Raw genomic sequence first — 14,530 nt, 5'->3', positions numbered from 1 at the left:
AACCCTAATTCCTTGAGAACTTGTTTTCAAATGATGTCCCAAGATGTATGAACCTTTGATTATTGATCATGGTGCCCAAATTCTGCAAGAATGGCCACCATCCATTGCTTTGACTGACTGTTGACTGATCTTGACCTAATTGCTGATGACTACTTTATCTGCAAGCAAAAAGGTTAGACTGACAATATTTTTGTACTTTTTGAATGATAAACATATGAAAGCAAAGATATACAAATGCAAAGTATGCTTGGTGATCAAGAAACAAACCCACAAGGCAATCTATCCACTAGAAGGGGACAAAGGCATGCAATGATCCTTGAGGTTATGATATGAATGATATGGGCCATGAGGGATCTTAGGGCCCAAAATTGGGGTCTTACAGTGAGCATCCGCTTCATTATATCTCGATTATTCGAATAATTGGCGTACGCCATATGGCTCGAATCTTCGTCATCAAATTTTCACAAATCAATGCAACATCCAAACATATCTTTTACAATTTAAACTTCGGATGATAAAAGATGAGAGGCGTACGCCTCGCCATCTTTCGATTGTTTGAATAATTGGCGAACGCCATATTGCACAAATTATCGACTTCCGACTAAAACACGCTAAATAAACTTGGATAAAGGAATAAGTGGCGTACGCCTCATTATTCCTTGAATAAGCAAGTAGGGGGCGTACGCTTCACTACCGTGCATATTCAACATGCATAAACAAACTTTCAAAATAATTCGAACGAAAAAGGAGTAGAAGGCGGACGCCTTATTACTCCTCGAAAGAATTGGACGATTGGTGAACACCACATTGCTCAATCTTTCGTCGTTCTCCAAAAACATCTCAAACCAATCAAATCTAACTTCTCTCCCCCGAGCGATCGAAACCAATCAAACACCCAAACTCATCAAATCAACTCGTCACCCCCGCGTGACCAAAACCCTTTCAAAAGAACACTGTCAATCCTTTCTAAAGCGCACAACAAACCAGTGCTAGAGCCTCCCCCGAGAGTAGACATGTCAGTGTTTAGCCGTTAGAACGCCGACCTACACAGTCGTTCATCAAAACAAAACACACCAAATATTCGTAGTCGCCCGAACTACGAATACTCTGATTTCCTTATTGCACCATAAGGATACGTAGGCAGGAGATTGCTGTATCTTCGCGAGCACACTAATAAAAAAACCTCCCATTTCCCCCTCCTGAGGTCTTCATCCATATCTATCATCAATTCTAATCACTCAAAGCAAGCAGATAAACAGTCAATTAACAGTCAAATAGCAAAATCAGACTAAGAGGTTCCCGTTGAGTACAACGGACGTAAGGGGTGCTAATACCTTCCCCTTGCGTAATCGACTCCCGAACCCGAATATGGTTGCGACGACCATTATTCTTATTTCTAAAGGTTTTATCGATATTTTCCTATTCCTTCATTGGAATGAATAAAGTTCGGTGGCGACTCTGTTCGAACTAACATTTTTTCCGCGTCCTATCGCGAGGGATCGCATTATCATCATTTTTGAGGTGCGACAGACTGGCGACTCTGCTGGTGACATTTTTCCGCGTCCTATCGCGAGGGATCGCATTATCACATTTTTTGAGGTGCGACATACTGGCGACTCTGCTGGGGAACCTACTCCAAGCAAGAGAGAGTCTAGCCTAACTTAGTTTAATTTTGTTGTGACTGTTAGAAGATGTTCTTATCTTCCGTGCTTGTTTCTCTGTATTTTATTATGTTGCTTGTATGTAATGTATTTTGATACTTTGATATGGGGCTTGATGTCTGTTGTGAGATAAGCTCCATACCCGAGCTTCGAGAAGAACTTAGAACCCGGAGTTGTGTAGTATCGAACCGAGGGGTGTACACCTCATTGGGACAATACGAAGACTCCACCTAGAGTAGATCTGTTTGGAGTTTTCATCCCAATATGGCTAGCCCATTATTGTGTGGAGGTTCTAAGTACGATCCATGACTCTAGGGACCTTTCCTTAAACCCAAGTTTTGTTATCACAATTGGCGATTGTGTAGTATTGAATCGAAGGGTCTACACCCTGTTCGTGCAATACGAGAATCCCACTTAGATTAGATCATTTCAAAATTCCCATCACGATGTGGCTAGCCCACCATTGCGAGGAAGTTTTGAACTTGATCCGTGAGTTTAAGTTCCTTCCTTGAAAACATAACTTTAGAACCTACCTTTGGGGAATTTCTAGTAATCATAGAAACCCGGGCTTCTTCCAGTTATACTGATGTACTCGACATGTGGATAATTTTGAGTCTGTATTCCTCTGTGAAAAAAAACATGACAGAATCTCATGCATTCTCATATCATCAACATGCATTGCATATCATTGTCCAGAACAAAAACTTACACCATCTTCTACCCTTTGTCCAGTAACACTGACTACTCGACACCGGTACGAGACACGCCGAAATTACAAGATGACACTCGAACAGCTTGAAGCTAACCAGGTTTCGATGAGAACGGACATTGACTCCATGCAGGCAAAGATGGATCGCTTGCTTGAGACCATGTTGCTTCTGGCCCAGAAGGAAAAAGATGCTGAGACTAGCGCCGAAGCAAGGAAAGTTGCTGCTCAGTTTGGATCGCCATCACTTAGCATCCCTGGAGTAACTGAACTTGATGGTAACCCTAATCAGCTTAGAGGAGGACCGATCCCTATTCCTGTTCCCATGGTCAACATGAACCCCCATGAACATTCTGCTACATCTGCTCGACATGGATCAATGATGGGTGATGAAGATCCATATGACGCCTTCTTCATGCCACAACCCGTCAAGTCTGTTGTTGGAGGTCTTCCAGACCCAGCTGTTGATAGACTTCATGCTTTGGAGGAAAATTTTAAGTCCTTGGAGGTTCACACTACTCCCGGTTTGGACGCTGTTGACATGTGCCTGGTGCCAGGACTCGTGATTCTGCAGAAGTTCAAAGTCCCAGACTTTGACAAGTACAAAGGGATCAGCTGCCCAAGAACACACCTCAGAGCCTACTGCCGCAAGATGGCTGCCCACATCAGTAATGATCAACTCCTGATTCATTACTTCCAAGATAGTCTCACTGGGGCATCCTTGGAGTGGTACATGCAACTGGGGAGAGGACAGGTCCAATCATGGAGAGACCTTGCTGAAGCTTTCCTCAGGCATTATCAGTACAACACTGATCTAGCACCCAATCGCACACAACTGCAAGACATGACTCAACGCAACAACGAGTCATTCAAGGAATACGCACAACGGTGGAGAGACCTAACAGCTCGTGTCCAACCTCCTCTTCTTGATAAGGAATTAATCGATATGTTTATGGGAACTTTGCATACCCAGTACATGGAGAAGATGGTAGGATCCAGCTTCCCAACTTTCACTGAGGTGGTCTCTGTAGGAGAACGGATTGAAAGTCAAATTAAGAAAGGAAAGCTACCTTGTGCTGCTAATGCTTCAAGTGGGATGAAGAAACCTTATCCTAATCTCCCAAAGAAGCCAGAAGGTCAGACCAATGCCATAATGGGAGAAGGAGGATATAGGGCACGTTCGTATGCTCCCATGCCGTATGATCAGGTTGCCGCTGTCATCCCGACACCATATCAGCCACCATATCAGCAACCACATCAGCAACAATATCAACAACCATATCAACAGCCGGCTTACCAACAGCCGCATCAGAATCAACATCAACGTGCTCCACAACCACGTCAACCTAACCAACAGAGGGCAAGGAGGCCAGAAAGACATTTCGATCCTTTGCCAGTGTCATACGGCAAGATCCTCCCCTACCTACTAAAGGATGGATCGGTTGTTCTGAAGGAGATAACACCTGCAACTCCACCATATCCTCCAGGCTACGACGCCAATGCTCACTGCGAGTATCACATGGGTGCCCCAGGGCACACAATAGAGAACTGTAAGGCTTTCAAGCACAAGGTTCAAGATTTGATTGACAGTAAAGCACTTACATTCACGCCAGTGAGGCCAAACGTTGCAATAAACCCCATGTCGGTGCATGCAGAGTCAAGTGAAGCTCGAAGGTAAAGCTTCTCACCGGCCAGAACAAACAGAACAACTCCCAACGAAGAATCAAGAGATGAAGTCCTTTTGCTTCGAGTGAAGGCGATCATTATGCCATTTTAACCATTTTGCATTCTTGTAATTTGATCTTGTTTGTCTAAGTACTATATGCTTTAAACATTGTTATTTGTATTTGGTCTTATTAATGGGATGATTATGCATGATTTGAATCAATCTTTCATATTCACTCATATTATCACATTTGCAAATCACAAACACATACTTTTCCACTTCACCTCCTCTATCACACTATTGTTAGTAAATGTTGGAGGGAGGATGACGAAAACAAAATACTCATAATTGCTGATTGTATGCTTTCGGATAAAATCCTGCTAATGATGTACAGGCAGTGTTTCAAATCCCCAAACACTGGAGAGATAAGGAGTTAATCCCTAGTCAACCACTTCGAGCCTAGAAGTAGGAGTTTCTTTCGAATCTATAAAACCCTTACGATTAACCTGGGGCAGGGTAGTGTTCAGTTGATTTAACTACACATTCAAATTACAAGATGAAATATCCCATACGAGGATCAATCACATGATATTCTTCACACACATCTTGAAGTGTCGAAGAAACCATACAAATCCAAATTTTATGTCGGTTGTTCTTCAATGACCAATGGCTTGGCAGTCACAACTTTAAAAAAAAAAGTCAAAGAAAAAGCCCGCTAAGTCCAACACCCTAAAAGGAGACTTAGGCAAAAACAAGGGCAATCCCGATGGATTAAAGCTTCAAACAAAGCAGTCCATGCAAAAGTTAGGGATCAAAACAAAAATCAAAAGAGACAATGAAAGTCTCAAACAAAACAAAAACAAGATTCAGTGACCACCATACCAAAATCAAAGGGTCACCGACATCCAAAAAACGAAATAAGGTGGCTGCCATTCCAAGAGACCTTGAATCACCATCTTTGTCCTTACACCTGCAAAAGACAAATGTGTGCGAATTAACTGAACGTAGGATTGGAGATCATCATGAAGAAGGGGTGGGTTAAAATAAACTTTGAGCCTTATATCCTTTTGTTTCAATAACCATGAACCAAGCCACGTTACAACCTTCAAAAGACCTAATTGAAGTAAGGTTTGTTCTGAAAGCATACCTATAGCAAGGTTGAGTAAACTGACTCCCAAAGATTTGCTAAATATTCTTTTCTCATTATATCATTCACACACTAGCTAAATTAAGCACCGCGATTGGACACATGATCCACTCGCCACACACTACCACAACACTCCAAATGAATGATTGTTTTTCAAAACTTGCATAACTGTTGCATTAAAATCACCATTTCTTGGATAACAATTCTTAATTGTCAGTCAGTACTTGACATCGAGTAAATTCCAACAAGGGGCAATACGAGAGGCACTTGATTGTTGGTGCTGACACGAATCAAGACCATCCTATGAATCAGGGGCATGGCATATTTTGATCATATTGACCTAAGAAGTGATCAGCATGAGACAAATCTCCAAGCATCGGTTGATCAAAGAAAAAAACACTTCAATACTCAGTATGTCTGGGGCAAGTCCCTCAAAGGCTAATTAGGGGCAGACCATTGCAAGATTCAGGAACTGGGAAAAACAAACTCAGACAATGTCATGGGATAATCACTCCTAAGGTTTCCTTTCAAGAAGATTTCCTTTGAAACACCCTACAGTCAGGGGCAATACAAGTTGCAAGGGGCAAGTTCCCTTCATATCTTCAAGTCAGTCAAGCAGATTGCATCAGACGGTAGTGACTGCTTGAATTCACAATAAAATGTCAAAAGTTTGTACCAGTACAACATCATGCCTTGACAAGAATCCTTGAGGCACGTCAAAAGCACAATCATCATGCGCTGATCACGTCGCTATGCTCAGTCACAGGCTGGCCAAACACTTCAGAAGAAGAACTGAGATCTTCTCAAAGACAAATACACATATCAGCAAAAGATCAAACTTGGGGCACCAAGAGTATCCGCATCTATTGCGTTTTCATCACATCATCAACTACCGAGTGTCGGGAAATCAGATCCTTTCACCAATCAAAAGTTCAATCTACATTGACAATTACCAGAAAAGCCAAAGCCCACTTGCTGCACCTTCACAAAAATAAATACAACCAACATTGGTTTCCACAAAATACATCGCCTTTGAAAGGAGGGCCAATCCCAAACAAGCCAATCATCCTTTGCATTCAAACATGCATCATATGCATCACCTCATTACATAATGCATACATATCACTTACGCATATAGCACAAATCAAAATCCAAGGTTTAGTCGTAGGCATCCAGGCCAACCCTCAGTTGAGTCATTGTTTTTCTCTGAGTGAGTTCTTACCCTATCATCGGGCGTTCCCCGTTGAGTTACATCTTTCAACCGTTTGTTGATAAGATGTTATCCTCAGCTTAGTCAAACAATGTTTCTCCAAACACTTACCTTGATTCACGTTGAGCGTCCCTCAATGAGTCGTTTCCTGTAACCTTTTGTTGACAGAAACTACATCTCCCCAGAGAATATTGGTTCTGCAACCTTTTGTTGTGGATACCCCAAGCAAGTCTTACCCAACAATGTTCCAACACTACCCAGCAAGTCGGGTTTACTGAACTTTGTCAGTAGCCTTGTTTTTCCAATATTTATCTCACTATCATCCTTTTGATGAAAGTTCATTGAGGAATAATATTAATCATCACCCTGTTTACGATAACCGTTATCCTTTTGGTAATGGTAAATCCTTGACATTTATGATCTTACCGTCATCCTTTTGGTGTCGAAGATCCTTGAAGTTTTGGTTCAACCTTCATCCTTTTGGTGAAATGTGACCTCTACAATTATTACAGCCCACCGTCATCCTTTTGGGTGTTGGCGATCCTTGTGATGATAAGCAATCCTTGTCATTTTGGTTCAATCATCATCCTTTTGGTGATGACGTCCAGTTCAATCGGAATATCATCCTTTTGGTGATAGAGACTATGGAGTTCAGTTTAAGCTATCATCCTTTTGGTGATGGTGACATTTGGAAAGTCCAATCCCACTGTCATCCTTTTGGTGTCAGCAATATTTGAAGTTATTATAACTTATTATCATCCTTTTGGTGGTAACAAGTTTTGAAGTTATGATCTCACCTTCATCCTTTTGGTGATGGTGATTGTGGATTCATTATCATCCTTTTGGTGATAACGAGTTCTGTTGCTTGTAGTACCTTCATCCTTTTGGTGATGGTGACTATTGACTTATTATCATCCTTTTGGTGATAACAAGTTTTGTTGATTGGTCTTACCTTCATCCTTTTGGTGACGGTGACCATTTGAGTTATGGGCTCATTATCATCCTTTTGGTGATAACGAGTTTTGTTTTGATCTTACCCTCATCCTTTTGGTGATGGCGATCATTGAGTCTGTTTCAGCTTATTATCATCCTTTTGGTGATAACAAGTTCGGTGTGTTTTGATCTTACTGTCATCCTTTTGGTGTCAGTGATATTTAAAGTTATTGACTTATTATCATCCTTTTGGTGGTAACAAGTTTTGTCGTTTGACAATACCTTCATCCTTTTGGTGATGGTGATTGTTGACTTATTATCATCCTTTTGGTGATAACAAGTTTGTGTCTTGATCCTACCTTCATCCTTTTGGTGATGGTGATCAATTGCGTGTGTGCTTATTACCATCCTTTTGGTGGTAACAAGTTTTGTCGTTTGACAATACCTTCATCCTTTTGGTGATGGTGATTGTTGACTTATTATCATCCTTTTGGTGATAACAAGTTTTTGTCTTGGTCTTACCGTCATCCTTTTGGTGACGGTGATCAATTGCGTGTGTGCTTATTATCATCCTTTTGGTGGTAACAAGTATTTGTCGTTCGACAATACCTTCATCCTTTTGGTGATGGTGATTGTTGACTTATTATCATCCTTTTGGTGATAACAAGTTTTTGTCTTGGTCTTACCATCATCCTTTTGGAGACGGTGATCAATTGCGTGTGTGCTTATTATCATCCTTTTGGTGGTAACAAGTATTTGTCGTTCGACAATACCTTCATCCTTTTGGTGATGGTGATTATTGACTTATTATCATCCTTTTGGTGATAACAAGTTTGTGTCTTGATCCTACCCTCATCCATTTGGTGATGGTGATCAATTGCGTGTGTGCTTATTACCATCCTTTTGGTGGTAACAAGTTTTGTCTTTTGACAATACCTTCATCCTTTTGGTGATGGTGATTGTGGACTTATTATCATCCTTTTGGTGATAACAAGTTTGTGTCTTGGTCCTACCTTCATCCTTTTGGTGATGGTGATCAATTGCGTTGAGTGCTTATTATCATCCTTTTGGTGGTAACAAGTTTTGTCGTTTGACAATACCTTCATCCTTTTGGTGATGGTGATTGTTGACTTATTATCATCCTTTTGGTGATAACAAGTTTTGTTGTTAACTATACCTTCATCCTTTTGGTAATGGTGATTATTGACTTATTATCATCCTTTTGGTGGTAACAAGTTTTTGTTTTGATCTTGCTATCATCCTTTTGGTGATGGAGATCCTTTGAGTTGTGTGACTTATTATCATCCTTTTGGTGGTAACAAGTTTGGTTTTAATTATACCATAATCCTTTTGGTGACGGACATCATCCTTTTGGTGATGACGATCTTGGTTGTTGACACTATAACCATCATCCTTTTGGTGATGACCACCTTTGAAGTTCAGCTTATCCATCATCCTTTTGGTGATGACAATCCTGACAATCATGATGAATTACTATCATCCTTTTGGTGATAGCAGGTTTTACTGTCATCCTTTTGGTGTCAGAGAACATGTTCAGTTTTTGTCTTTACATAAAAAAAGACCTGTGCAATACTCGTATGTCGACTCGAAGGTTGGCATTGATTTGGCATTCTACCCCTATTACCTTGGTGCTGTTAAAATCCATTGCATTTTCACCTGCATCTCTCCATTGCATTTCAAAGGACAAAATTAGGATCCTTTCGTATTTAATTACCTTCCACCACGAATGTATGATGACCGTTGTCATTCCTACCTTCTAATTCAAGATAATTAAATAGGGGCAGCTGTCATACCCCAATTTTGTCCGGGCATATTTAAATTTCATAGAATTTGATCTCATTTTATTTTTGCATCATATGCATAGCATGACATACATTGCATCATGAATAACACCTCAAATATCAGTCAGAATGAATTTATTGAAAATACAGACCAATCAGTCAAATCATTTCTCAGAGACAGGCAAAGTCAGCAGTGATTGTTTCAGTTATATCTTGACCCACCGGAGCCTTTTTTAATCGGTGCAAAATTATTTCATAATTTGAGGAAAGACTGTATTTTTTAATAAGTTTGTTTTGAGCCGACAATTTTAGTGTGACCAGTTCGATTTTTCGAACAAAATTTGCATTCGATTTCTTTTTTAATTGGTCAATAATTTTTTGGTTTAGTTATGCAATTAAAACAATTAAAATTTGATATTCATTAGAATTTGTTTTATAATTCCATTTCTTTAGATAAATAATAATTATAAAAAATGGTGCATTGGATTCCTGTACACACACTCACGAATTCTCTCACAATTCTCTCACCACGTGTCATCCACTCACCTCACAAAATCCCTCTCAGGATCTCTCTAACGGACAAGAGATTACACACGTCTCTCCCTATAATTCCTCTCTCCTCACACGCTACGCTCTCAAAAACACCACATACCTCACTCTCTTTCTGCTACTCACAAATTCCTCATCCTAAAAAACCCTCCGCCTTCTCACTGACCCCTTTCACCCTCCTTCATCGCCTCTCTCAACATCTCCCTCTCAACCCTAAATCACCTCACCATCACCTTCATTTTCTTCCATCACCAATCTTCCATTTCCGTCACCTTCAACCACCCAAAACCCGCCTTCATCAACCATCAACCCATCGCCTTCCATCTTCAACACCTTCGAATCATTTCCACAAAACCCACGCAAATCCGCTCAAAATCGCACCACCATCAAAACCCTCATCTCACTCGCTTCTACCACCAGCATCACCATCCAACAAATCCGCCGCTTCACATCATTTTTTCATCGCCGTAATGGAAATCACCCTCCGTTAATGCCAAACCCTCTAATTCGACCCTTGAAATCAACCTTCACCTTCACAGTGCCGTGGAAATCGTCGACACAGTCCATCAACAACAACCACCCTTTTTAACAAAAACCCCAAATCTTGTTTGAATGCTCCTTACTGAAGATTTGTTTTAGTTAAGTGTTTGAAGCCTGCAGGAAGGTTTGAAGTTCATTATTGGGAGCTTTGGAACCATAGTGATTTCAAGAAGCCAAGAGGGAACAACCGTGAAGCCTTTGTTCTTCCAGGCGGAGCATCTGCAAAACTTTGATAGAGACTATCCAGTGGTTGGTTCAATACGATGACACGAGGGTAACGATTCAAAAAAATTTAATGTGATTTTACTGTACTGCTCGAAACTTGGATCTGTATTTGCGGCATCGTTGAATTGTGTTGTTTCTGTTTGTTTTTTTTTTCGAATTTTAATCGTCGTATTTCTGGACTCTTTGTTTGTTTGTTTAGGCGATTATGAGTAAGCAACATTGCATTTATTGGGTAATATATAGTTCGATTTGATCATTTGTTTTGTGTTCAAGATTCTTCTGATATGATAATAAACCCTTGCTTTACTGTTTTAAGGATTGGAAACCTGCGTTTGCGTTTGGTTACTGGGTTATCGTTGCCGTGCGTGAATTTAGGAATCATATTATTGTTACTTGGGATAGTAAAGGCATATGTATTGTTTGTTCCTCTTTTACTGCTGCAAATCGGGTTACAATGTTGTGTTTGGATAGGTTGTAATTTACGGGTTATTTTGGGTTTGATTAGATAATTCATGATGATTATTGGTGAATAATTTAGTTGATCATGGTGCAAATTCATTGTATAGTTAGTCGAATTAAAATGTGGATTCGGTAATTCAATGCCGTTATGCTGCCAAAGTGTCTATAAAATCAATTGTCCGATTTCACCGCGTTTAGATCTCACATACGACTTTTAATTCCATGGTCGCCATGTATAAACCGGTTCCTAAGCACATTTTGTCACCGATTCAATTTTTATAAATCAAAGTTGTCACTAATTTGTTTTTTTCATAAAAAATATTATTAGTTGAGTTTTTGTCTGATTAATTTGTTTTTAATTAATTAACCTTAATTAACTTAATTATTTGAGATATTTAAATAATTTTGATAATTAGTTTTAATTAGTTCGATTAATCAATTTAAGTAAAATTTGATAATAATTAAGGGATTTTCTTTTCCATCATCATTTCATAATCATTTTTAATTCAATTTCATTTCAATTCATTATCCATCCAAACCAATTTCAAAAAAGGCACAAATCATACAATTCTCGATTCAATATCGAGCCCATTTTCAAAAAAACACCCTTGTAAGTCTATTACTCTTCGCATCGCCATCAACCTCACATAGCTTACTCTTGGGCTTTCTTACAATGAAACCTACTTGGTTATTGATTAATCGAGTAGATGGAATAATACACTAAATAAAATTCATTTATTCAATCAACACAAATTCAAATCATTTTTTTAAACCATTCAATTTCAAACATAAACTTGGGATGAAAAGGAGATAGTAAGCGTACGCTTCACTATTTCTCAAGCACTTGAATAATTGGCGTACGCCATATTGCGCGAGTTCTTGTCACCCGATTAAATCTTAAACCACACAATTTCAAATCACTTCTCAAAATCAAATATAATTTCCAAATTTAAATCATTCAAACCAAAGACTTCAAATCATAATATTTTAAATCATTTCTACAAATTCCAAATCCTTTTAATTAATCTTTGAATGAAAAGGAGAATAGTGAGCATCCGCTTCATTATCTCTCGATGATTCGAATAATTGGCGTACGCCATATTGCTCGGATTTTCATCATTCAAATTAAAACCCTAATAATCATACGAGTTCAAATCACATCTTCTAAATCAACTACAAATCCTAAATCCTTTTAATTCCACATTTCAGATGAAAAGGAGAATAGTGAGCATCCGCTTCATTATCTCTCGATTATTCGAATAATTGACGTACGCCATATTGCTCGAATCTTCGTCATCAAATTTTCACAAATCAATGCAACATCCAAACATATCTTTTACAATTTAAACTTCGGATGATAAAAGATGAGAGGCGTACGCCTCGCCATCTTTCGATTGTTTGAATAATTGGCGAACGCCATATTGCACAAATTATCGACTTCCGACTAAAACACGCTAAATAAACTTGGATAAAGGAATAAGTGGCGTACGCCTCATTATTCCTTGAATAAGCAAGTAGGGGGCGTACGCTTCACTACCGTGCATATTCAACATGCATAAACAAACTTTCAAAATAATTCGAACGAAAAAGGAGTAGAAGGCGGACGCCTTATTACTCCTCGAAAGAATTGGACGATTGGTGAACACCACATTGCTCAATCTTTCGTCGTTCTCCAAAAACATCTCAAACCAATCAAATCTAACTTCTCTCCCCCGAGCGATCGAAACCAATAAAACACCCAAACTCATCAAATCAACTCGTCACCCCCGCGTGACCAAAACCCTTTCAAAAGAACACTGTCAATCCTTTCTAAAGCGCACAACAAACCAGTGCTAGAGCCTCCCCCGAGAGTAGACATGCCAGCGTTTAGCCGTTAGAACGCAGACCTACACAGTCGTTCATCAAAACAAAACACACCAAATATTCGTAGTCGCCCGAACTACGAATGCTCTGATTTCCTTATTGCACCATAAGGATACGTAGGCAGGAGATTGCTGTATCTTCGCGAGCACACTAATAAAAAAACCTCCCATTTCCCCCTCCTGAGGTCTTCATCCATATCTATCATCAATTCTAATCACTCGAAGCAAGCAGATAAACAGTCAATTAACAGTCAAATAGCAAAATCAGACTAAGAGGTTCCCGTTGAGTACAACGGACGTAAGGGGTGCCAATACCTTCCCCTTGCGTAATCGACTCCCGAACCCGAATATGGTTGCGACGACCATTATTCTTATTTCTAAAGGTTTTATCGATATTTTCCTATTCCTTCATTGGAATGAATAAAGTTCGGTGGCGACTCTGTTCGAACTAACATTTTTTCCGCGTCCTATCGCGAGGGATCGCATTATCATCATTTTTGAGGTGCGACACAGTGCAGTATGATTTTCCTGACGAAGAGATTTTGTACTTGAAGATGAAAGATTGTGATGAACCAATGCTTGAAGAAAGGCTAGAACCTGGTTTCTGTTGGGGCATGATATTTGATGTAGTTGTTAATTCGTATGGTAATGGCATTGGGGCAGTGATTATTACTCCTCAAGGCACGCATTTCCCGTTTACAGCTAGATTGACATTCAAGTGTACAAAAAATATGGCTGCGTATGAAGCTTGCATTATGGGGCTTGAAGAGGCCACTGATCTCAGAATTAAATATCTTGACGTCTATGGAGATTCAACTTTGGTTGTGAATCAGATCAAAGGTGAATGGGAGATGAATCAACCCAGTTTAATACCGTATAGAGACTATGCGAGGAGGATTTCAACTTTCTTTACAAAGGTTGAGTTTCATCATATCCCTCGAGATGAAAACCGGATGGTGGATGCTCCTGCAACGTTGGCTTCAATGATTGTGGTGAATTTTTGGAATGAAGTTCCTAATTTGGATGTGATGCGTCTTGATATACCAACTCATGTGTTTGCTATTGAAGAAGTCAAAGATGAAAATCCATGGTATTACGACATCAAATGTTTCCTCCAAGGTCTTATCTACCCGTATGGGGCATCTTTGAAAGATAAGAAGACTTTGAGAAGATTAGCTGGCAACTTCTACCTGAATGGTGATGTGCTTTACAAGAGAAATTTCGATATAGTTTTTCTCAGATGTGTGGATAGACACGAAGCAAACCTGTTGATGACTAAAGTCCATGAAGGTTCCTTTGGTACTCATTCCAATGGACATGCTATGGCAAAGAAGATATTGAGAGCAGGTTACTATTGGCTGACAATGGAATCGGACTATTGCAAGTTTGTGAAGAAATGCCACAAGTATAAAATTTATGCAGATAAAATTCATGTTCCTCCAACACTTTTGAACGTCATTTCCTCCTTATGGCCCTTATCCATGTGGGGAATTGATATGATTGGGATGATTGAACCCAAAGATTCAGAAGGACATTGTTTCATTCAGGTGGCTATTTACTACTTCAAAAAGTGGGTCAAAGCGGCATCGTATGCGAATGTGACCAAGTAGGTGGTGGTTTGGTTTATCAAGAATCAAATCATATACCGTTATGGTGTGCCGAGTAAGATCATTAATGATAATGGATCAAACTTGAACAATAATATGGTGGAACCTCTTTGCAAAGACTTCAAGATTTCACATCATAATTCTTCTCCCTGCAGACCCAAGA

This window comes from Lathyrus oleraceus, chromosome 1 (assembly GCF_024323335.1).
Source record: "Lathyrus oleraceus cultivar Zhongwan6 chromosome 1, CAAS_Psat_ZW6_1.0, whole genome shotgun sequence".
Lineage (NCBI taxonomy): Eukaryota > Viridiplantae > Streptophyta > Magnoliopsida > Fabales > Fabaceae > Lathyrus > Lathyrus oleraceus.
The sequence above is the reverse complement of the archived record's forward strand: the minus strand, read 5'-3'. Positions refer to the sequence as shown.